Source organism: Pleurodeles waltl, unplaced genomic scaffold (assembly GCF_031143425.1).
Source record: "Pleurodeles waltl isolate 20211129_DDA unplaced genomic scaffold, aPleWal1.hap1.20221129 scaffold_225, whole genome shotgun sequence".
Taxonomy (NCBI): domain Eukaryota; kingdom Metazoa; phylum Chordata; class Amphibia; order Caudata; family Salamandridae; genus Pleurodeles; species Pleurodeles waltl.
The window spans coordinates 137,209-156,119 of NW_027149931.1; the positions used below are offsets into that span (position 1 = coordinate 137,209).

General features: G+C 49.7%; 21 non-coding genes across 21 annotated transcripts; all 21 read right to left on the reverse strand.

Annotated features, from left to right (window-relative positions):
• Positions 1-105: 105 nt before the first annotated feature.
• Positions 106-187, reverse strand: TRNAS-CGA (transfer RNA serine (anticodon CGA)). The gene has a single exon. It is a non-coding gene; the product is annotated as a tRNA-Ser (tRNA).
• A 570-nt stretch (positions 188-757) lies between these two features.
• TRNAS-UGA (transfer RNA serine (anticodon UGA)) lies at positions 758-839 on the reverse strand. Its single transcript has one exon. It is a non-coding gene; the product is annotated as a tRNA-Ser (tRNA).
• Positions 840-1,061: 222 nt separating this feature from the next.
• TRNAS-AGA (transfer RNA serine (anticodon AGA)) lies at positions 1,062-1,143 on the reverse strand. The gene has a single exon. It is a non-coding gene; the product is annotated as a tRNA-Ser (tRNA).
• A 1,862-nt stretch (positions 1,144-3,005) lies between these two features.
• TRNAS-CGA (transfer RNA serine (anticodon CGA)) lies at positions 3,006-3,087 on the reverse strand. Its single transcript has one exon. It is a non-coding gene; the product is annotated as a tRNA-Ser (tRNA).
• A 570-nt stretch (positions 3,088-3,657) lies between these two features.
• On the reverse strand, positions 3,658-3,739 carry TRNAS-UGA (transfer RNA serine (anticodon UGA)). Its single transcript has one exon. It is a non-coding gene; the product is annotated as a tRNA-Ser (tRNA).
• Positions 3,740-3,961: 222 nt separating this feature from the next.
• Positions 3,962-4,043, reverse strand: TRNAS-AGA (transfer RNA serine (anticodon AGA)). Its single transcript has one exon. It is a non-coding gene; the product is annotated as a tRNA-Ser (tRNA).
• A 1,862-nt stretch (positions 4,044-5,905) lies between these two features.
• On the reverse strand, positions 5,906-5,987 carry TRNAS-CGA (transfer RNA serine (anticodon CGA)). Its single transcript has one exon. It is a non-coding gene; the product is annotated as a tRNA-Ser (tRNA).
• Positions 5,988-6,557: 570 nt separating this feature from the next.
• Positions 6,558-6,639, reverse strand: TRNAS-UGA (transfer RNA serine (anticodon UGA)). Its single transcript has one exon. It is a non-coding gene; the product is annotated as a tRNA-Ser (tRNA).
• A 222-nt stretch (positions 6,640-6,861) lies between these two features.
• Positions 6,862-6,943, reverse strand: TRNAS-AGA (transfer RNA serine (anticodon AGA)). The gene has a single exon. It is a non-coding gene; the product is annotated as a tRNA-Ser (tRNA).
• Positions 6,944-8,805: 1,862 nt separating this feature from the next.
• TRNAS-CGA (transfer RNA serine (anticodon CGA)) lies at positions 8,806-8,887 on the reverse strand. The gene has a single exon. It is a non-coding gene; the product is annotated as a tRNA-Ser (tRNA).
• A 570-nt stretch (positions 8,888-9,457) lies between these two features.
• TRNAS-UGA (transfer RNA serine (anticodon UGA)) lies at positions 9,458-9,539 on the reverse strand. Its single transcript has one exon. It is a non-coding gene; the product is annotated as a tRNA-Ser (tRNA).
• Positions 9,540-9,761: 222 nt separating this feature from the next.
• Positions 9,762-9,843, reverse strand: TRNAS-AGA (transfer RNA serine (anticodon AGA)). The gene has a single exon. It is a non-coding gene; the product is annotated as a tRNA-Ser (tRNA).
• Positions 9,844-11,705: 1,862 nt separating this feature from the next.
• TRNAS-CGA (transfer RNA serine (anticodon CGA)) lies at positions 11,706-11,787 on the reverse strand. The gene has a single exon. It is a non-coding gene; the product is annotated as a tRNA-Ser (tRNA).
• Positions 11,788-12,357: 570 nt separating this feature from the next.
• On the reverse strand, positions 12,358-12,439 carry TRNAS-UGA (transfer RNA serine (anticodon UGA)). The gene has a single exon. It is a non-coding gene; the product is annotated as a tRNA-Ser (tRNA).
• Positions 12,440-12,661: 222 nt separating this feature from the next.
• TRNAS-AGA (transfer RNA serine (anticodon AGA)) lies at positions 12,662-12,743 on the reverse strand. The gene has a single exon. It is a non-coding gene; the product is annotated as a tRNA-Ser (tRNA).
• A 1,862-nt stretch (positions 12,744-14,605) lies between these two features.
• Positions 14,606-14,687, reverse strand: TRNAS-CGA (transfer RNA serine (anticodon CGA)). Its single transcript has one exon. It is a non-coding gene; the product is annotated as a tRNA-Ser (tRNA).
• A 570-nt stretch (positions 14,688-15,257) lies between these two features.
• TRNAS-UGA (transfer RNA serine (anticodon UGA)) lies at positions 15,258-15,339 on the reverse strand. Its single transcript has one exon. It is a non-coding gene; the product is annotated as a tRNA-Ser (tRNA).
• Positions 15,340-15,561: 222 nt separating this feature from the next.
• TRNAS-AGA (transfer RNA serine (anticodon AGA)) lies at positions 15,562-15,643 on the reverse strand. Its single transcript has one exon. It is a non-coding gene; the product is annotated as a tRNA-Ser (tRNA).
• A 1,862-nt stretch (positions 15,644-17,505) lies between these two features.
• On the reverse strand, positions 17,506-17,587 carry TRNAS-CGA (transfer RNA serine (anticodon CGA)). Its single transcript has one exon. It is a non-coding gene; the product is annotated as a tRNA-Ser (tRNA).
• Positions 17,588-18,157: 570 nt separating this feature from the next.
• TRNAS-UGA (transfer RNA serine (anticodon UGA)) lies at positions 18,158-18,239 on the reverse strand. The gene has a single exon. It is a non-coding gene; the product is annotated as a tRNA-Ser (tRNA).
• Positions 18,240-18,461: 222 nt separating this feature from the next.
• TRNAS-AGA (transfer RNA serine (anticodon AGA)) lies at positions 18,462-18,543 on the reverse strand. Its single transcript has one exon. It is a non-coding gene; the product is annotated as a tRNA-Ser (tRNA).
• Between the last annotated feature and the right edge of the window lie 368 nt (positions 18,544-18,911).

An 18,911-nucleotide genomic window follows, 5' to 3' on the forward strand; every position in this document is an offset into this window, starting at 1 on the left:
CTTTGTTTTACCTGTGCTCTCAACGTTGTTGAATAATACATGCTTATTCCTGGGAAAGGAGGCATCCAAGGAAAAACCTAACACATCATTGTGAAAGAGCACCGACGTAGTCGGCAGGATTTGAAACTGCGCGGGGACACCCCAATGGATTTCGAGTCCATCGCCTTAACCACTCGGCCACGACTACTCACGAGGGGTGGCTGCCACTTAAGCTGAGGTTCTCACTCTCACAGCAGTCTTTTGCTTTCCCTCAGTTCACTCTGCTCCACTGCCTTCCCATCTTTGCCTATCCGTTCTACTGCAAAAAATACACTCGGTCCATACCTGCATACTGACGTGACTCAAAGGCACTATTATAAAGTTCATGTTCCTGGCCAGAGAAAAGCAAAAAGGAGGTTGTAAAAGAATGCAGTTATGACACTTTAGGAAAATAATGACGCTGTCAGACGCCCCAATAAGGCTACTTCCTTCATGCATCTGATACCTCAGATGGAACTTACTGGCGAGATGATAACTGAAGTTCTTTCCCAATCTCCTTGGCTATTACTCGACATGTGTCTTCTCGACAGCTGGGGTGCACAAGTGGCAGGAGTGCCAGACAGGTAGTCTCATGCCTTCTCCGGCCACTCTTTTGATCCCATTCCCTGCCCAGTGTTTCGCCTTCCTTAGCTCTATTGAGAGTGATAGCTATATTCGGCCAGCTTGTGCAGATGCCATTTAATATGAAGTATAAAATATCACCAAAGGTGAAGTAGCACGTAGTCGGCAGGATTTGAACCTACGCGGGGAGACCCCAATGGATTTCAAGTCCATCGCCTTAACCACTCGGCCACGACTACTTGCTTAAAGCTATGGTCCATTTTCAACGTAGCTCGTTTCTATTTCTGCTGGCGGTCTAGCCTCCTGACAGAAGCAGTCCTTTTCTAGAGAGGAAGGCCACAATGGCAAAAGTTTGAGCCCTCCCAGGCCGCTGACCCTATTAGTCCTGCTTTTGGAGCCCGCATTTATGCCAGTAGGTATTTCAAAGAATTATGGGAAAATACTGTTCACAAAAGGGACAGCGTAGTTGGCAGGATTCGAACCTGCGCGGGGATACCCCAATGGATTTCTAGTCCATCGCCTTAACCACTCGGCCACAACTACCCACACAAGTGAATCTCAACAGGGCACTTTACCTCCATCCGTAGTCTTTTTTCTTTCCGTTCACTGGACCATTTTCCCTGCTCTCCTATACATCATTCCTATTCCACAGAAGACTTTCTAAAGCGTCTCAAGCTAAAAGCAGGCATGCATGTGAAATTAGCACTCCTTGTATGTTCATGTTTTGAGACGGGGGAAAAAAATCAGGCCGGAAGAGGTGGTAGCTTTAACGTCAGGGAGATGGCAGCCACGATAGGCACCATGGCAAAACTTCTGTCTTGGAGGCCATGAATGGACTCCACAGAGAGACGGGTTGGTCTTTACAGGTATGAAAAGAAGTGCCTCGTCCAATCTAGGGCCTGTGGCTAGGCGTTTCCTGAGCTGAATTCTCCTTGGAGGAGAGTGGGCGTGTTCAGTTTCTCTGCAGACTAGTGCCTGACAGGTGAGGGAGGGGGAGCAGGATGCATTTGGCCTGGGTTCATATCTTTCTTCTGTGGCTTTAATGGTCTTTGCTTCATATTCTGTTTTACTGACTGCTTTGCATAGAGGCTGCTCCCTTGTTCTCCCACGCAGGAGGCCCTGAAGAGGAATCCCAAAAATGTCATCTGACGTAGTCGGCAGGATTTGAACATACTCGTGGAGACGCCAAATGATATCTAGTCCATCGCCTTAACCACTTGGTAACGACTACTTGGCTCTGCAAGCGGTGCCCCTTTCAACATAGCCCTTCATGTCTTCACAGGCAACCTCACTGGCTCCAGTCATTCCGCTCTGCTCCTTCCTCTTCCTCAGCAATCCTTTGCACTGGCAAGGTGCTTCTCAAAAAACAAATATAGGCACTCCTGCCAATCCACAAGTATTCCGAAGGCTTTGCTGAGGCCCTCTGCAGCCCTTCTTCTTTACAGCACATCAACTGCTGACCTTTGTTTGCCCTAAGGCTTCTGCTTCCATATTGGAGTCATCCCAGGCTTTGGTGATCCCAGCCGTCAGCCCAGCACCTCAGTTGAGCCTTTGAAAGGCTGTCAGGCCCTGCTCCTCTTTCTGTCTTGATATTCTAGCCACATTACTTAATAGGTGAGTGGAGGCGGGCCCAAGAGAGGGTAGTCTCTATGCAAATGAAGTGCTTGGGCATACCTGGGAGTGTCCTTCTGCAAGCCATTCAGCCTCCTGGCTGGTGGCAGGTTTGTTGAGGAGAGCAAGGCCGTGTTGGGCCAGTCCCAAAGCAAAGGCGAGCTCCTTCAGCAGGAGTCCATTTATGCGAGGGACCCTAAGTTACTCAGGCATATATAATAATCACCTTTAGCCCTTATAGAGAGGTTTTGGCCGATCGTGGCCGATCGGGGCCAAAGGGGCGGTGGGGTCAGAAGGCTCAGGGTAAGGGCCTCAGTAGCCTCACCTCTCTTGTTGCCCTAGGTTGCACTGTGGTCTGGGACCTGGCCAAACGCCAATCCTTTTTAACCACACCTGCAGCTCTGCCTAGGCCGAGAAGCAACAGCAGAGAGCTTCCTTCCTGCCCCTTCCTGTGCTTCCCACCAACCTCCTAAATTGACCCCTGTAGAGGAGCTAGCTGCCTTGTCCTTCCCAACAACAATTTATCCAGGCACTCACCCCAGACAGCAGGCTCGAAAAGCACAGGCAAGGCTTCTCTGCAGCTCCCCAAAATAGACAGATACAGTGTCTGAGAAGCTGTAGGCCTGGGCAGCGTACTCCTTGAGAGTTTTCATGCTGGCATTGCACAGTGCATTGTTTCACATTCTTGTCTTTGTTTTACCTGTGCTCTCAACGTTGTTGAATAATACATGCTTATTCCTGGGAAAGGAGGCATCCAAGGAAAAACCTAACACATCATTGTGAAAGAGCACCGACGTAGTCGGCAGGATTTGAAACTGCGCGGGGACACCCCAATGGATTTCGAGTCCATCGCCTTAACCACTCGGCCACGACTACTCACGAGGGGTGGCTGCCACTTAAGCTGAGGTTCTCACTCTCACAGCAGTCTTTTGCTTTCCCTCAGTTCACTCTGCTCCACTGCCTTCCCATCTTTGCCTATCCGTTCTACTGCAAAAAATACACTCGGTCCATACCTGCATACTGACGTGACTCAAAGGCACTATTATAAAGTTCATGTTCCTGGCCAGAGAAAAGCAAAAAGGAGGTTGTAAAAGAATGCAGTTATGACACTTTAGGAAAATAATGACGCTGTCAGACGCCCCAATAAGGCTACTTCCTTCATGCATCTGATACCTCAGATGGAACTTACTGGCGAGATGATAACTGAAGTTCTTTCCCAATCTCCTTGGCTATTACTCGACATGTGTCTTCTCGACAGCTGGGGTGCACAAGTGGCAGGAGTGCCAGACAGGTAGTCTCATGCCTTCTCCGGCCACTCTTTTGATCCCATTCCCTGCCCAGTGTTTCGCCTTCCTTAGCTCTATTGAGAGTGATAGCTATATTCGGCCTGCTTGTGCAGATGCCATTTAATATGAAGTATAAAATATCACCAAAGGTGAAGTAGCACGTAGTCGGCAGGATTTGAACCTACGCGGGGAGACCCCAATGGATTTCAAGTCCATCGCCTTAACCACTCGGCCACGACTACTTGCTTAAAGCTATGGTCCATTTTCAACGTAGCTCGTTTCTATTTCTGCTGGCGGTCTAGCCTCCTGACAGAAGCAGTCCTTTTCTAGAGAGGAAGGCCACAATGGCAAAAGTTTGAGCCCTCCCAGGCCGCTGACCCTATTAGTCCTGCTTTTGGAGCCCGCATTTATGCCAGTAGGTATTTCAAAGAATTATGGGAAAATACTGTTCACAAAAGGGACAGCGTAGTTGGCAGGATTCGAACCTGCGCGGGGATACCCCAATGGATTTCTAGTCCATCGCCTTAACCACTCGGCCACAACTACCCACACAAGTGAATCTCAACAGGGCACTTTACCTCCATCCGTAGTCTTTTTTCTTTCCGTTCACTGGACCATTTTCCCTGCTCTCCTATACATCATTCCTATTCCACAGAAGACTTTCTAAAGCGTCTCAAGCTAAAAGCAGGCATGCATGTGAAATTAGCACTCCTTGTATGTTCATGTTTTGAGACGGGGGAAAAAAATCAGGCCGGAAGAGGTGGTAGCTTTAACGTCAGGGAGATGGCAGCCACGATAGGCACCATGGCAAAACTTCTGTCTTGGAGGCCATGAATGGACTCCACAGAGAGACGGGTTGGTCTTTACAGGTATGAAAAGAAGTGCCTCGTCCAATCTAGGGCCTGTGGCTAGGCGTTTCCTGAGCTGAATTCTCCTTGGAGGAGAGTGGGCGTGTTCAGTTTCTCTGCAGACTAGTGCCTGACAGGTGAGGGAGGGGGAGCAGGATGCATTTGGCCTGGGTTCATATCTTTCTTCTGTGGCTTTAATGGTCTTTGCTTCATATTCCGTTTTACTGACTGCTTTGCATAGAGGCTGCTCCCTTGTTCTCCCACGCAGGAGGCCCTGAAGAGGAATCCCAAAAATGTCATCTGACGTAGTCGGCAGGATTTGAACATACTCGTGGAGACGCCAAATGATATCTAGTCCATCGCCTTAACCACTTGGTAACGACTACTTGGCTCTGCAAGCGGTGCCCCTTTCAACATAGCCCTTCATGTCTTCACAGGCAACCTCACTGGCTCCAGTCATTCCGCTCTGCTCCTTCCTCTTCCTCAGCAATCCTTTGCACTGGCAAGGTGCTTCTCAAAAAACAAATATAGGCACTCCTGCCAATCCACAAGTATTCCGAAGGCTTTGCTGAGGCCCTCTGCAGCCCTTCTTCTTTACAGCACATCAACTGCTGACCTTTGTTTGCCCTAAGGCTTCTGCTTCCATATTGGAGTCATCCCAGGCTTTGGTGATCCCAGCCGTCAGCCCAGCACCTCAGTTGAGCCTTTGAAAGGCTGTCAGGCCCTGCTCCTCTTTCTGTCTTGATATTCTAGCCACATTACTTAATAGGTGAGTGGAGGCGGGCCCAAGAGAGGGTAGTCTCTATGCAAATGAAGTGCTTGGGCATACCTGGGAGTGTCCTTTTGCAAGCCATTCAGCCTCCTGGCTGGTGGCAGGTTTGTTGAGGAGAGCAAGGCCGTGTTGGGCCAGTCCCAAAGCAAAGGCGAGCTCCTTCAGCAGGAGTCCATTTATGCGAGGGACCCTAAGTTACTCAGGCATATATAATAATCACCTTTAGCCCTTATAGAGAGGTTTTGGCCGATCGTGGCCGATCGGGGCCAAAGGGGCGGTGGGGTCAGAAGGCTCAGGGTAAGGGCCTCAGTAGCCTCACCTCTCTTGTTGCCCTAGGTTGCACTGTGGTCTGGGACCTGGCCAAACGCCAATCCTTTTTAACCACACCTGCAGCTCTGCCTAGGCCGAGAAGCAACAGCAGAGAGCTTCCTTCCTGCCCCTTCCTGTGCTTCCCACCAACCTCCTAAATTGACCCCTGTAGAGGAGCTAGCTGCCTTGTCCTTCCCAACAACAATTTATCCAGGCACTCACCCCAGACAGCAGGCTCGAAAAGCACAGGCAAGGCTTCTCTGCAGCTCCCCAAAATAGACAGACACAGTGTCTGAGAAGCTGTAGGCCTGGGCAGCGTACTCCTTGAGAGTTTTCATGCTGGCATTGCACAGTGCATTGTTTCACATTCTTGTCTTTGTTTTACCTGTGCTCTCAACGTTGTTGAATAATACATGCTTATTCCTGGGAAAGGAGGCATCCAAGGAAAAACCTAACACATCATTGTGAAAGAGCACCGACGTAGTCGGCAGGATTTGAACCTGCGCGGGGACACCCCAATGGATTTCGAGTCCATCGCCTTAACCACTCGGCCACGACTACTCACGAGGGGTGGCTGCCACTTAAGCTGAGGTTCTCACTCTCACAGCAGTCTTTTTCTTTCCCTCAGTTCACTCTGCTCCACTGCCTTCCCATCTTTGCCTATCCGTTCTACTGCAAAAAATACACTCGGTCCATACCTGCATACTGACGTGACTCAAAGGCACTATTATAAAGTTCATGTTCCTGGCCAGAGAAAAGCAAAAAGGAGGTTGTAAAAGAATGCAGTTATGACACTTTAGGAAAATAATGACACTGTCAGACGCCCCAATAAGGCTACTTCCTTCATGCATCTGATACCTCAGATGGAACTTACTGGCGAGATGATAACTGAAGTTCTTTCCCAATCTCCTTGGCTATTACTCGACATGTGTCTTCTCGACAGCTGGGGTGCACAAGTGGCAGGAGTGCCAGACAGGTAGTCTCATGCCTTCTCCGGCCACTCTTTTGATCCCATTCCCTGCCCAGTGTTTCGCCTTCCTTAGCTCTATTGAGAGTGATAGCTATATTCGGCCTGCTTGTGCAGATGCCATTTAATATGAAGTATAAAATATCACCAAAGGTGAAGTAGCACGTAGTCGGCAGGATTTGAACCTACGCGGGGAGACCCCAATGGATTTCAAGTCCATCGCCTTAACCACTCGGCCACGACTACTTGCTTAAAGCTATGGTCCATTTTCAACGTAGCTCGTTTCTATTTCTGCTGGCGGTCTAGCCTCTGGACAGAAGCAGTCCTTTTCTAGAGAGGAAGGCCACAATGGCAAAAGTTTGAGCCCTCCCAGGCCGCTGACCCTATTAGTCCTGCTTTTGGAGCCCGCATTTATGCCAGTAGGTATTTCAAAGAATTATGGGAAAATACTGTTCACAAAAGGGACAGCGTAGTTGGCAGGATTCGAACCTGCGCGGGGATACCCCAATGGATTTCTAGTCCATCGCCTTAACCACTCGGCCACAACTACCCACACAAGTGAATCTCAACAGGGCACTTTACCTCCATCCGTAGTCTTTTTTCTTTCCGTTCACTGGACCATTTTCCCTGCTCTCCTATACATCATTCCTATTCCACAGAAGACTTTCTAAAGCGTCTCAAGCTAAAAGCAGGCATGCATGTGAAATTAGCACTCCTTGTATGTTCATGTTTTGAGACGGGGGAAAAAAATCAGGCCGGAAGAGGTGGTAGCTTTAACGTCAGGGAGATGGCAGCCACGATAGGCACCATGGCAAAACTTCTGTCTTGGAGGCCATGAATGGACTCCACAGAGAGACGGGTTGGTCTTTACAGGTATGAAAAGAAGTGCCTCGTCCAATCTAGGGCCTGTGGCTAGGCGTTTCCTGAGCTGAATTCTCCTTGGAGGAGAGTGGGCGTGTTCAGTTTCTCTGCAGACTAGTGCCTGACAGGTGAGGGAGGGGGAGCAGGATGCATTTGGCCTGGGTTCATATCTTTCTTCTGTGGCTTTAATGGTCTTTGCTTCATATTCTGTTTTACTGACTGCTTTGCATAGAGGCTGCTCCCTTGTTCTCCCACGCAGGAGGCCCTGAAGAGGAATCCCAAAAATGTCATCTGACGTAGTCGGCAGGATTTGAACATACTCGTGGAGACGCCAAATGATATCTAGTCCATCGCCTTAACCACTTGGTAACGACTACTTGGCTCTGCAAGCGGTGCCCCTTTCAACATAGCCCTTCATGTCTTCACAGGCAACCTCACTGGCTCCAGTCATTCCGCTCTGCTCCTTCCTCTTCCTCAGCAATCCTTTGCACTGGCAAGGTGCTTCTCAAAAAACAAATATAGGCACTCCTGCCAATCCACAAGTATTCCGAAGGCTTTGCTGAGGCCCTCTGCAGCCCTTCTTCTTTACAGCACATCAACTGCTGACCTTTGTTTGCCCTAAGGCTTCTGCTTCCATATTGGAGTCATCCCAGGCTTTGGTGATCCCAGCCGTCAGCCCAGCACCTCAGTTGAGCCTTTGAAAGGCTGTCAGGCCCTGCTCCTCTTTCTGTCTTGATATTCTAGCCACATTACTTAATAGGTGAGTGGAGGCGGGCCCAAGAGAGGGTAGTCTCTATGCAAATGAAGTGCTTGGGCATACCTGGGAGTGTCCTTCTGCAAGCCATTCAGCCTCCTGGCTGGTGGCAGGTTTGTTGAGGAGAGCAAGGCCGTGTTGGGCCAGTCCCAAAGCAAAGGCGAGCTCCTTCAGCAGGAGTCCATTTATGCGAGGGACCCTAAGTTACTCAGGCATATATAATAATCACCTTTAGCCCTTATAGAGAGGTTTTGGCCGATCGTGGCCGATCGGGGCCAAAGGGGCGGTGGGGTCAGAAGGCTCAGGGTAAGGGCCTCAGTAGCCTCACCTCTCTTGTTGCCCTAGGTTGCACTGTGGTCTGGGACCTGGCCAAACGCCAATCCTTTTTAACCACACCTGCAGCTCTGCCTAGGCCGAGAAGCAACAGCAGAGAGCTTCCTTCCTGCCCCTTCCTGTGCTTCCCACCAACCTCCTAAATTGACCCCTGTAGAGGAGCTAGCTGCCTTGTCCTTCCCAACAACAATTTATCCAGGCACTCACCCCAGACAGCAGGCTCGAAAAGCACAGGCAAGGCTTCTCTGCAGCTCCCCAAAATAGACAGATACAGTGTCTGAGAAGCTGTAGGCCTGGGCAGCGTACTCCTTGAGAGTTTTCATGCTGGCATTGCACAGTGCATTGTTTCACATTCTTGTCTTTGTTTTACCTGTGCTCTCAACGTTGTTGAATAATACATGCTTATTCCTGGGAAAGGAGGCATCCAAGGAAAAACCTAACACATCATTGTGAAAGAGCACCGACGTAGTCGGCAGGATTTGAAACTGCGCGGGGACACCCCAATGGATTTCGAGTCCATCGCCTTAACCACTCGGCCACGACTACTCACGAGGGGTGGCTGCCACTTAAGCTGAGGTTCTCACTCTCACAGCAGTCTTTTGCTTTCCCTCAGTTCACTCTGCTCCACTGCCTTCCCATCTTTGCCTATCCGTTCTACTGCAAAAAATACACTCGGTCCATACCTGCATACTGACGTGACTCAAAGGCACTATTATAAAGTTCATGTTCCTGGCCAGAGAAAAGCAAAAAGGAGGTTGTAAAAGAATGCAGTTATGACACTTTAGGAAAATAATGACGCTGTCAGACGCCCCAATAAGGCTACTTCCTTCATGCATCTGATACCTCAGATGGAACTTACTGGCGAGATGATAACTGAAGTTCTTTCCCAATCTCCTTGGCTATTACTCGACATGTGTCTTCTCGACAGCTGGGGTGCACAAGTGGCAGGAGTGCCAGACAGGTAGTCTCATGCCTTCTCCGGCCACTCTTTTGATCCCATTCCCTGCCCAGTGTTTCGCCTTCCTTAGCTCTATTGAGAGTGATAGCTATATTCGGCCAGCTTGTGCAGATGCCATTTAATATGAAGTATAAAATATCACCAAAGGTGAAGTAGCACGTAGTCGGCAGGATTTGAACCTACGCGGGGAGACCCCAATGGATTTCAAGTCCATCGCCTTAACCACTCGGCCACGACTACTTGCTTAAAGCTATGGTCCATTTTCAACGTAGCTCGTTTCTATTTCTGCTGGCGGTCTAGCCTCCTGACAGAAGCAGTCCTTTTCTAGAGAGGAAGGCCACAATGGCAAAAGTTTGAGCCCTCCCAGGCCGCTGACCCTATTAGTCCTGCTTTTGGAGCCCGCATTTATGCCAGTAGGTATTTCAAAGAATTATGGGAAAATACTGTTCACAAAAGGGACAGCGTAGTTGGCAGGATTCGAACCTGCGCGGGGATACCCCAATGGATTTCTAGTCCATCGCCTTAACCACTCGGCCACAACTACCCACACAAGTGAATCTCAACAGGGCACTTTACCTCCATCCGTAGTCTTTTTTCTTTCCGTTCACTGGACCATTTTCCCTGCTCTCCTATACATCATTCCTATTCCACAGAAGACTTTCTAAAGCGTCTCAAGCTAAAAGCAGGCATGCATGTGAAATTAGCACTCCTTGTATGTTCATGTTTTGAGACGGGGGAAAAAAATCAGGCCGGAAGAGGTGGTAGCTTTAACGTCAGGGAGATGGCAGCCACGATAGGCACCATGGCAAAACTTCTGTCTTGGAGGCCATGAATGGACTCCACAGAGAGACGGGTTGGTCTTTACAGGTATGAAAAGAAGTGCCTCGTCCAATCTAGGGCCTGTGGCTAGGCGTTTCCTGAGCTGAATTCTCCTTGGAGGAGAGTGGGCGTGTTCAGTTTCTCTGCAGACTAGTGCCTGACAGGTGAGGGAGGGGGAGCAGGATGCATTTGGCCTGGGTTCATATCTTTCTTCTGTGGCTTTAATGGTCTTTGCTTCATATTCTGTTTTACTGACTGCTTTGCATAGAGGCTGCTCCCTTGTTCTCCCACGCAGGAGGCCCTGAAGAGGAATCCCAAAAATGTCATCTGACGTAGTCGGCAGGATTTGAACATACTCGTGGAGACGCCAAATGATATCTAGTCCATCGCCTTAACCACTTGGTAACGACTACTTGGCTCTGCAAGCGGTGCCCCTTTCAACATAGCCCTTCATGTCTTCACAGGCAACCTCACTGGCTCCAGTCATTCCGCTCTGCTCCTTCCTCTTCCTCAGCAATCCTTTGCACTGGCAAGGTGCTTCTCAAAAAACAAATATAGGCACTCCTGCCAATCCACAAGTATTCCGAAGGCTTTGCTGAGGCCCTCTGCAGCCCTTCTTCTTTACAGCACATCAACTGCTGACCTTTGTTTGCCCTAAGGCTTCTGCTTCCATATTGGAGTCATCCCAGGCTTTGGTGATCCCAGCCGTCAGCCCAGCACCTCAGTTGAGCCTTTGAAAGGCTGTCAGGCCCTGCTCCTCTTTCTGTCTTGATATTCTAGCCACATTACTTAATAGGTGAGTGGAGGCGGGCCCAAGAGAGGGTAGTCTCTATGCAAATGAAGTGCTTGGGCATACCTGGGAGTGTCCTTCTGCAAGCCATTCAGCCTCCTGGCTGGTGGCAGGTTTGTTGAGGAGAGCAAGGCCGTGTTGGGCCAGTCCCAAAGCAAAGGCGAGCTCCTTCAGCAGGAGTCCATTTATGCGAGGGACCCTTAGTTACTCAGGCATATATAATAATCACCTTTAGCCCTTATAGAGAGGTTTTGGCCGATCGTGGCCGATCGGGGCCAAAGGGGCGGTGGGGTCAGAAGGCTCAGGGTAAGGGCCTCAGTAGCCTCACCTCTCTTGTTGCCCTAGGTTGCACTGTGGTCTGGGACCTGGCCAAACGCCAATCCTTTTTAACCACACCTGCAGCTCTGCCTAGGCCGAGAAGCAACAGCAGAGAGCTTCCTTCCTGCCCCTTCCTGTGCTTCCCACCAACCTCCTAAATTGACCCCTGTAGAGGAGCTAGCTGCCTTGTCCTTCCCAACAACAATTTATCCAGGCACTCACCCCAGACAGCAGGCTCGAAAAGCACAGGCAAGGCTTCTCTGCAGCTCCCCAAAATAGACAGACACAGTGTCTGAGAAGCTGTAGGCCTGGGCAGCGTACTCCTTGAGAGTTTTCATGCTGGCATTGCACAGTGCATTGTTTCACATTCTTGTCTTTGTTTTACCTGTGCTCTCAACGTTGTTGAATAATACATGCTTATTCCTGGGAAAGGAGGCATCCAAGGAAAAACCTAACACATCATTGTGAAAGAGCACCGACGTAGTCGGCAGGATTTGAACCTGCGCGGGGACACCCCAATGGATTTCGAGTCCATCGCCTTAACCACTCGGCCACGACTACTCACGAGGGGTGGCTGCCACTTAAGCTGAGGTTCTCACTCTCACAGCAGTCTTTTTCTTTCCCTCAGTTCACTCTGCTCCACTGCCTTCCCATCTTTGCCTATCCGTTCTACTGCAAAAAATACACTCGGTCCATACCTGCATACTGACGTGACTCAAAGGCACTATTATAAAGTTCATGTTCCTGGCCAGAGAAAAGCAAAAAGGAGGTTGTAAAAGAATGCAGTTATGACACTTTAGGAAAATAATGACACTGTCAGACGCCCCAATAAGGCTACTTCCTTCATGCATCTGATACCTCAGATGGAACTTACTGGCGAGATGATAACTGAAGTTCTTTCCCAATCTCCTTGGCTATTACTCGACATGTGTCTTCTCGACAGCTGGGGTGCACAAGTGGCAGGAGTGCCAGACAGGTAGTCTCATGCCTTCTCCGGCCACTCTTTTGATCCCATTCCCTGCCCAGTGTTTCGCCTTCCTTAGCTCTATTGAGAGTGATAGCTATATTCGGCCTGCTTGTGCAGATGCCATTTAATATGAAGTATAAAATATCACCAAAGGTGAAGTAGCACGTAGTCGGCAGGATTTGAACCTACGCGGGGAGACCCCAATGGATTTCAAGTCCATCGCCTTAACCACTCGGCCACGACTACTTGCTTAAAGCTATGGTCCATTTTCAACGTAGCTCGTTTCTATTTCTGCTGGCGGTCTAGCCTCTGGACAGAAGCAGTCCTTTTCTAGAGAGGAAGGCCACAATGGCAAAAGTTTGAGCCCTCCCAGGCCGCTGACCCTATTAGTCCTGCTTTTGGAGCCCGCATTTATGCCAGTAGGTATTTCAAAGAATTATGGGAAAATACTGTTCACAAAAGGGACAGCGTAGTTGGCAGGATTCGAACCTGCGCGGGGATACCCCAATGGATTTCTAGTCCATCGCCTTAACCACTCGGCCACAACTACCCACACAAGTGAATCTCAACAGGGCACTTTACCTCCATCCGTAGTCTTTTTTCTTTCCGTTCACTGGACCATTTTCCCTGCTCTCCTATACATCATTCCTATTCCACAGAAGACTTTCTAAAGCGTCTCAAGCTAAAAGCAGGCATGCATGTGAAATTAGCACTCCTTGTATGTTCATGTTTTGAGACGGGGGGAAAAAATCAGGCCGGAAGAGGTGGTAGCTTTAACGTCAGGGAGATGGCAGCCACGATAGGCACCATGGCAAAACTTCTGTCTTGGAGGCCATGAATGGACTCCACAGAGAGACGGGTTGGTCTTTACAGGTATGAAAAGAAGTGCCTCGTCCAATCTAGGGCCTGTGGCTAGGCGTTTCCTGAGCTGAATTCTCCTTGGAGGAGAGTGGGCGTGTTCAGTTTCTCTGCAGACTAGTGCCTGACAGGTGAGGGAGGGGGAGCAGGATGCATTTGGCCTGGGTTCATATCTTTCTTCTGTGGCTTTAATGGTCTTTGCTTCATATTCTGTTTTACTGACTGCTTTGCATAGAGGCTGCTCCCTTGTTCTCCCACGCAGGAGGCCCTGAAGAGGAATCCCAAAAATGTCATCTGACGTAGTCGGCAGGATTTGAACATACTCGTGGAGACGCCAAATGATATCTAGTCCATCGCCTTAACCACTTGGTAACGACTACTTGGCTCTGCAAGCGGTGCCCCTTTCAACATAGCCCTTCATGTCTTCACAGGCAACCTCACTGGCTCCAGTCATTCCGCTCTGCTCCTTCCTCTTCCTCAGCAATCCTTTGCACTGGCAAGGTGCTTCTCAAAAAACAAATATAGGCACTCCTGCCAATCCACAAGTATTCCGAAGGCTTTGCTGAGGCCCTCTGCAGCCCTTCTTCTTTACAGCACATCAACTGCTGACCTTTGTTTGCCCTAAGGCTTCTGCTTCCATATTGGAGTCATCCCAGGCTTTGGTGATCCCAGCCGTCAGCCCAGCACCTCAGTTGAGCCTTTGAAAGGCTGTCAGGCCCTGCTCCTCTTTCTGTCTTGATATTCTAGCCACATTACTTAATAGGTGAGTGGAGGCGGGCCCAAGAGAGGGTAGTCTCTATGCAAATGAAGTGCTTGGGCATACCTGGGAGTGTCCTTCTGCAAGCCATTCAGCCTCCTGGCTGGTGGCAGGTTTGTTGAGGAGAGCAAGGCCGTGTTGGGCCAGTCCCAAAGCAAAGGCGAGCTCCTTCAGCAGGAGTCCATTTATGCGAGGGACCCTAAGTTACTCAGGCATATATAATAATCACCTTTAGCCCTTATAGAGAGGTTTTGGCCGATCGTGGCCGATCGGGGCCAAAGGGGCGGTGGGGTCAGAAGGCTCAGGGTAAGGGCCTCAGTAGCCTCACCTCTCTTGTTGCCCTAGGTTGCACTGTGGTCTGGGACCTGGCCAAACGCCAATCCTTTTTAACCACACCTGCAGCTCTGCCTAGGCCGAGAAGCAACAGCAGAGAGCTTCCTTCCTGCCCCTTCCTGTGCTTCCCACCAACCTCCTAAATTGACCCCTGTAGAGGAGCTAGCTGCCTTGTCCTTCCCAACAACAATTTATCCAGGCACTCACCCCAGACAGCAGGCTCGAAAAGCACAGGCAAGGCTTCTCTGCAGCTCCCCAAAATAGACAGATACAGTGTCTGAGAAGCTGTAGGCCTGGGCAGCGTACTCCTTGAGAGTTTTCATGCTGGCATTGCACAGTGCATTGTTTCACATTCTTGTCTTTGTTTTACCTGTGCTCTCAACGTTGTTGAATAATACATGCTTATTCCTGGGAAAGGAGGCATCCAAGGAAAAACCTAACACATCATTGTGAAAGAGCACCGACGTAGTCGGCAGGATTTGAAACTGCGCGGGGACACCCCAATGGATTTCGAGTCCATCGCCTTAACCACTCGGCCACGACTACTCACGAGGGGTGGCTGCCACTTAAGCTGAGGTTCTCACTCTCACAGCAGTCTTTTGCTTTCCCTCAGTTCACTCTGCTCCACTGCCTTCCCATCTTTGCCTATCCGTTCTACTGCAAAAAATACACTCGGTCCATACCTGCATACTGACGTGACTCAAAGGCACTATTATAAAGTTCATGTTCCTGGCCAGAGAAAAGCAAAAAGGAGGTTGTAAAAGAATGCAGTTATGACACTTTAGGAAAATAATGACGCTGTCAGACGCCCCAATAAGGCTACTTCCTTCATGCATCTGATACCTCAGATGGAACTTACTGGCGAGATGATAACTGAAGTTCTTTCCCAATCTCCTTGGCTATTACTCGACATGTGTCTTCTCGACAGCTGGGGTGCACAAGTGGCAGGAGTGCCAGACAGGTAGTCTCATGCCTTCTCCGGCCACTCTTTTGATCCCATTCCCTGCCCAGTGTTTCGCCTTCCTTAGCTCTATTGAGAGTGATAGCTATATTCGGCCAGCTTGTGCAGATGCCATTTAATATGAAGTATAAAATATCACCAAAGGTGAAGTAGCACGTAGTCGGCAGGATTTGAACCTACGCGGGGAGACCCCAATGGATTTCAAGTCCATCGCCTTAACCACTCGGCCACGACTACTTGCTTAAAGCTATGGTCCATTTTCAACGTAGCTCGTTTCTATTTCTGCTGGCGGTCTAGCCTCCTGACAGAAGCAGTCCTTTTCTAGAGAGGAAGGCCACAATGGCAAAAGTTTGAGCCCTCCCAGGCCGCTGACCCTATTAGTCCTGCTTTTGGAGCCCGCATTTATGCCAGTAGGTATTTCAAAGAATTATGGGAAAATACTGTTCACAAAAGGGACAGCGTAGTTGGCAGGATTCGAACCTGCGCGGGGATACCCCAATGGATTTCTAGTCCATCGCCTTAACCACTCGGCCACAACTACCCACACAAGTGAATCTCAACAGGGCACTTTACCTCCATCCGTAGTCTTTTTTCTTTCCGTTCACTGGACCATTTTCCCTGCTCTCCTATACATCATTCCTATTCCACAGAAGACTTTCTAAAGCGTCTCAAGCTAAAAGCAGGCATGCATGTGAAATTAGCACTCCTTGTATGTTCATGTTTTGAGACGGGGGAAAAAAATCAGGCCGGAAGAGGTGGTAGCTTTAACGTCAGGGAGATGGCAGCCACGATAGGCACCATGGCAAAACTTCTGTCTTGGAGGCCATGAATGGACTCCACAGAGAGACGGGTTGGTCTTTACAGGTATGAAAAGAAGTGCCTCGTCCAATCTAGGGCCTGTGGCTAGGCGTTTCCTGAGCTGAATTCTCCTTGGAGGAGAGTGGGCGTGTTCAGTTTCTCTGCAGACTAGTGCCTGACAGGTGAGGGAGGGGGAGCAGGATGCATTTGGCCTGGGTTCATATCTTTCTTCTGTGGCTTTAATGGTCTTTGCTTCATATTCTGTTTTACTGACTGCTTTGCATAGAGGCTGCTCCCTTGTTCTCCCACGCAGGAGGCCCTGAAGAGGAATCCCAAAAATGTCATCTGACGTAGTCGGCAGGATTTGAACATACTCGTGGAGACGCCAAATGATATCTAGTCCATCGCCTTAACCACTTGGTAACGACTACTTGGCTCTGCAAGCGGTGCCCCTTTCAACATAGCCCTTCATGTCTTCACAGGCAACCTCACTGGCTCCAGTCATTCCGCTCTGCTCCTTCCTCTTCCTCAGCAATCCTTTGCACTGGCAAGGTGCTTCTCAAAAAACAAATATAGGCACTCCTGCCAATCCACAAGTATTCCGAAGGCTTTGCTGAGGCCCTCTGCAGCCCTTCTTCTTTACAGCACATCAACTGCTGACCTTTGTTTGCCCTAAGGCTTCTGCTTCCATATTGGAGTCATCCCAGGCTTTGGTGATCCCAGCCGTCAGCCCAGCACCTCAGTTGAGCCTTTGAAAGGCTGTCAGGCCCTGCTCCTCTTTCTGTCTTGATATTCTAGCCACATTACTTAATAGGTGAGTGGAGGCGGGCCCAAGAGAGGGTAGTCTCTATGCAAATGAAGTGCTTGGGCATACCTGGGAGTGTCCTTCTGCAAGCCATTCAGCCTCCTGGCTGGTGGCAGGTTTGTTGAGGAGAGCAAGGCCGTGTTGGGCCAGTCCCAAAGCAAAGGCGAGCTCCTTCAGCAGGAGTCCATTTATGCGAGGGACCCTAAGTTACTCAGGCATATATAATAATCACCTTTAGCCCTTATAGAGAGGTTTTGGCCGATCGTGGCCGATCGGGGCCAAAGGGGCGGTGGGGTCAGAAGGCTCAGGGTAAGGGCCTCAGTAGCCTCACCTCTCTTGTTGCCCTAGGTTGCACTGTGGTCTGGGACCTGGCCAAACGCCAATCCTTTTTAACCACACCTGCAGCTCTGCCTAGGCCGAGAAGCAACAGCAGAGAGCTTCCTTCCTGCCCCTTCCTGTGCTTCCCACCAACCTCCTAAATTGACCCCTGTAGAGGAGCTAGCTGCCTTGTCCTTCCCAACAACAATTTATCCAGGCACTCACCCCAGACAGCAGGCTCGAAAAGCACAGGCAAGGCTTCTCTGCAGCTCCCCAAAATAGACAGACACAGTGTCTGAGAAGCTGTAGGCCTGGGCAGCGTACTCCTTGAGAGTTTTCATGCTGGCATTGCACAGTGCATTGTTTCACATTCTTGTCTTTGTTTTACCTGTGCTCTCAACGTTGTTGAATAATACATGCTTATTCCTGGGAAAGGAGGCATCCAAGGAAAAACCTAACACATCATTGTGAAAGAGCACCGACGTAGTCGGCAGGATTTGAACCTGCGCGGGGACACCCCAATGGATTTCGAGTCCATCGCCTTAACCACTCGGCCACGACTACTCACGAGGGGTGGCTGCCACTTAAGCTGAGGTTCTCACTCTCACAGCAGTCTTTTTCTTTCCCTCAGTTCACTCTGCTCCACTGCCTTCCCATCTTTGCCTATCCGTTCTACTGCAAAAAATACACTCGGTCCATACCTGCATACTGACGTGACTCAAAGGCACTATTATAAAGTTCATGTTCCTGGCCAGAGAAAAGCAAAAAGGAGGTTGTAAAAGAATGCAGTTATGACACTTTAGGAAAATAATGACACTGTCAGACGCCCCAATAAGGCTACTTCCTTCATGCATCTGATACCTCAGATGGAACTTACTGGCGAGATGATAACTGAAGTTCTTTCCCAATCTCCTTGGCTATTACTCGACATGTGTCTTCTCGACAGCTGGGGTGCACAAGTGGCAGGAGTGCCAGACAGGTAGTCTCATGCCTTCTCCGGCCACTCTTTTGATCCCATTCCCTGCCCAGTGTTTCGCCTTCCTTAGCTCTATTGAGAGTGATAGCTATATTCGGCCTGCTTGTGCAGATGCCATTTAATATGAAGTATAAAATATCACCAAAGGTGAAGTAGCACGTAGTCGGCAGGATTTGAACCTACGCGGGGAGACCCCAATGGATTTCAAGTCCATCGCCTTAACCACTCGGCCACGACTACTTGCTTAAAGCTATGGTCCATTTTCAACGTAGCTCGTTTCTATTTCTGCTGGCGGTCTAGCCTCTGGACAGAAGCAGTCCTTTTCTAGAGAGGAAGGCCACAATGGCAAAAGTTTGAGCCCTCCCAGGCCGCTGACCCTATTAGTCCTGCTTTTGGAGCCCGCATTTATGCCAGTAGGTATTTCAAAGAATTATGGGAAAATACTGTTCACAAAAGGGACAGCGTAGTTGGCAGGATTCGAACCTGCGCGGGGATACCCCAATGGATTTCTAGTCCATCGCCTTAACCACTCGGCCACAACTACCCACACAAGTGAATCTCAACAGGGCACTTTACCTCCATCCGTAGTCTTTTTTCTTTCCGTTCACTGGACCATTTTCCCTGCTCTCCTATACATCATTCCTATTCCACAGAAGACTTTCTAAAGCGTCTCAAGCTAAAAGCAGGCATGCATGTGAAATTAGCACTCCTTGTATGTTCATGTTTTGAGACGGGGGGAAAAAATCAGGCCGGAAGAGGTGGTAGCTTTAACGTCAGGGAGATGGCAGCCACGATAGGCACCATGGCAAAACTTCTGTCTTGGAGGCCATGAATGGACTCCACAGAGAGACGGGTTGGTCTTTACAGGTATGAAAAGAAGTGCCTCGTCCAATCTAGGGCCTGTGGCTAGGC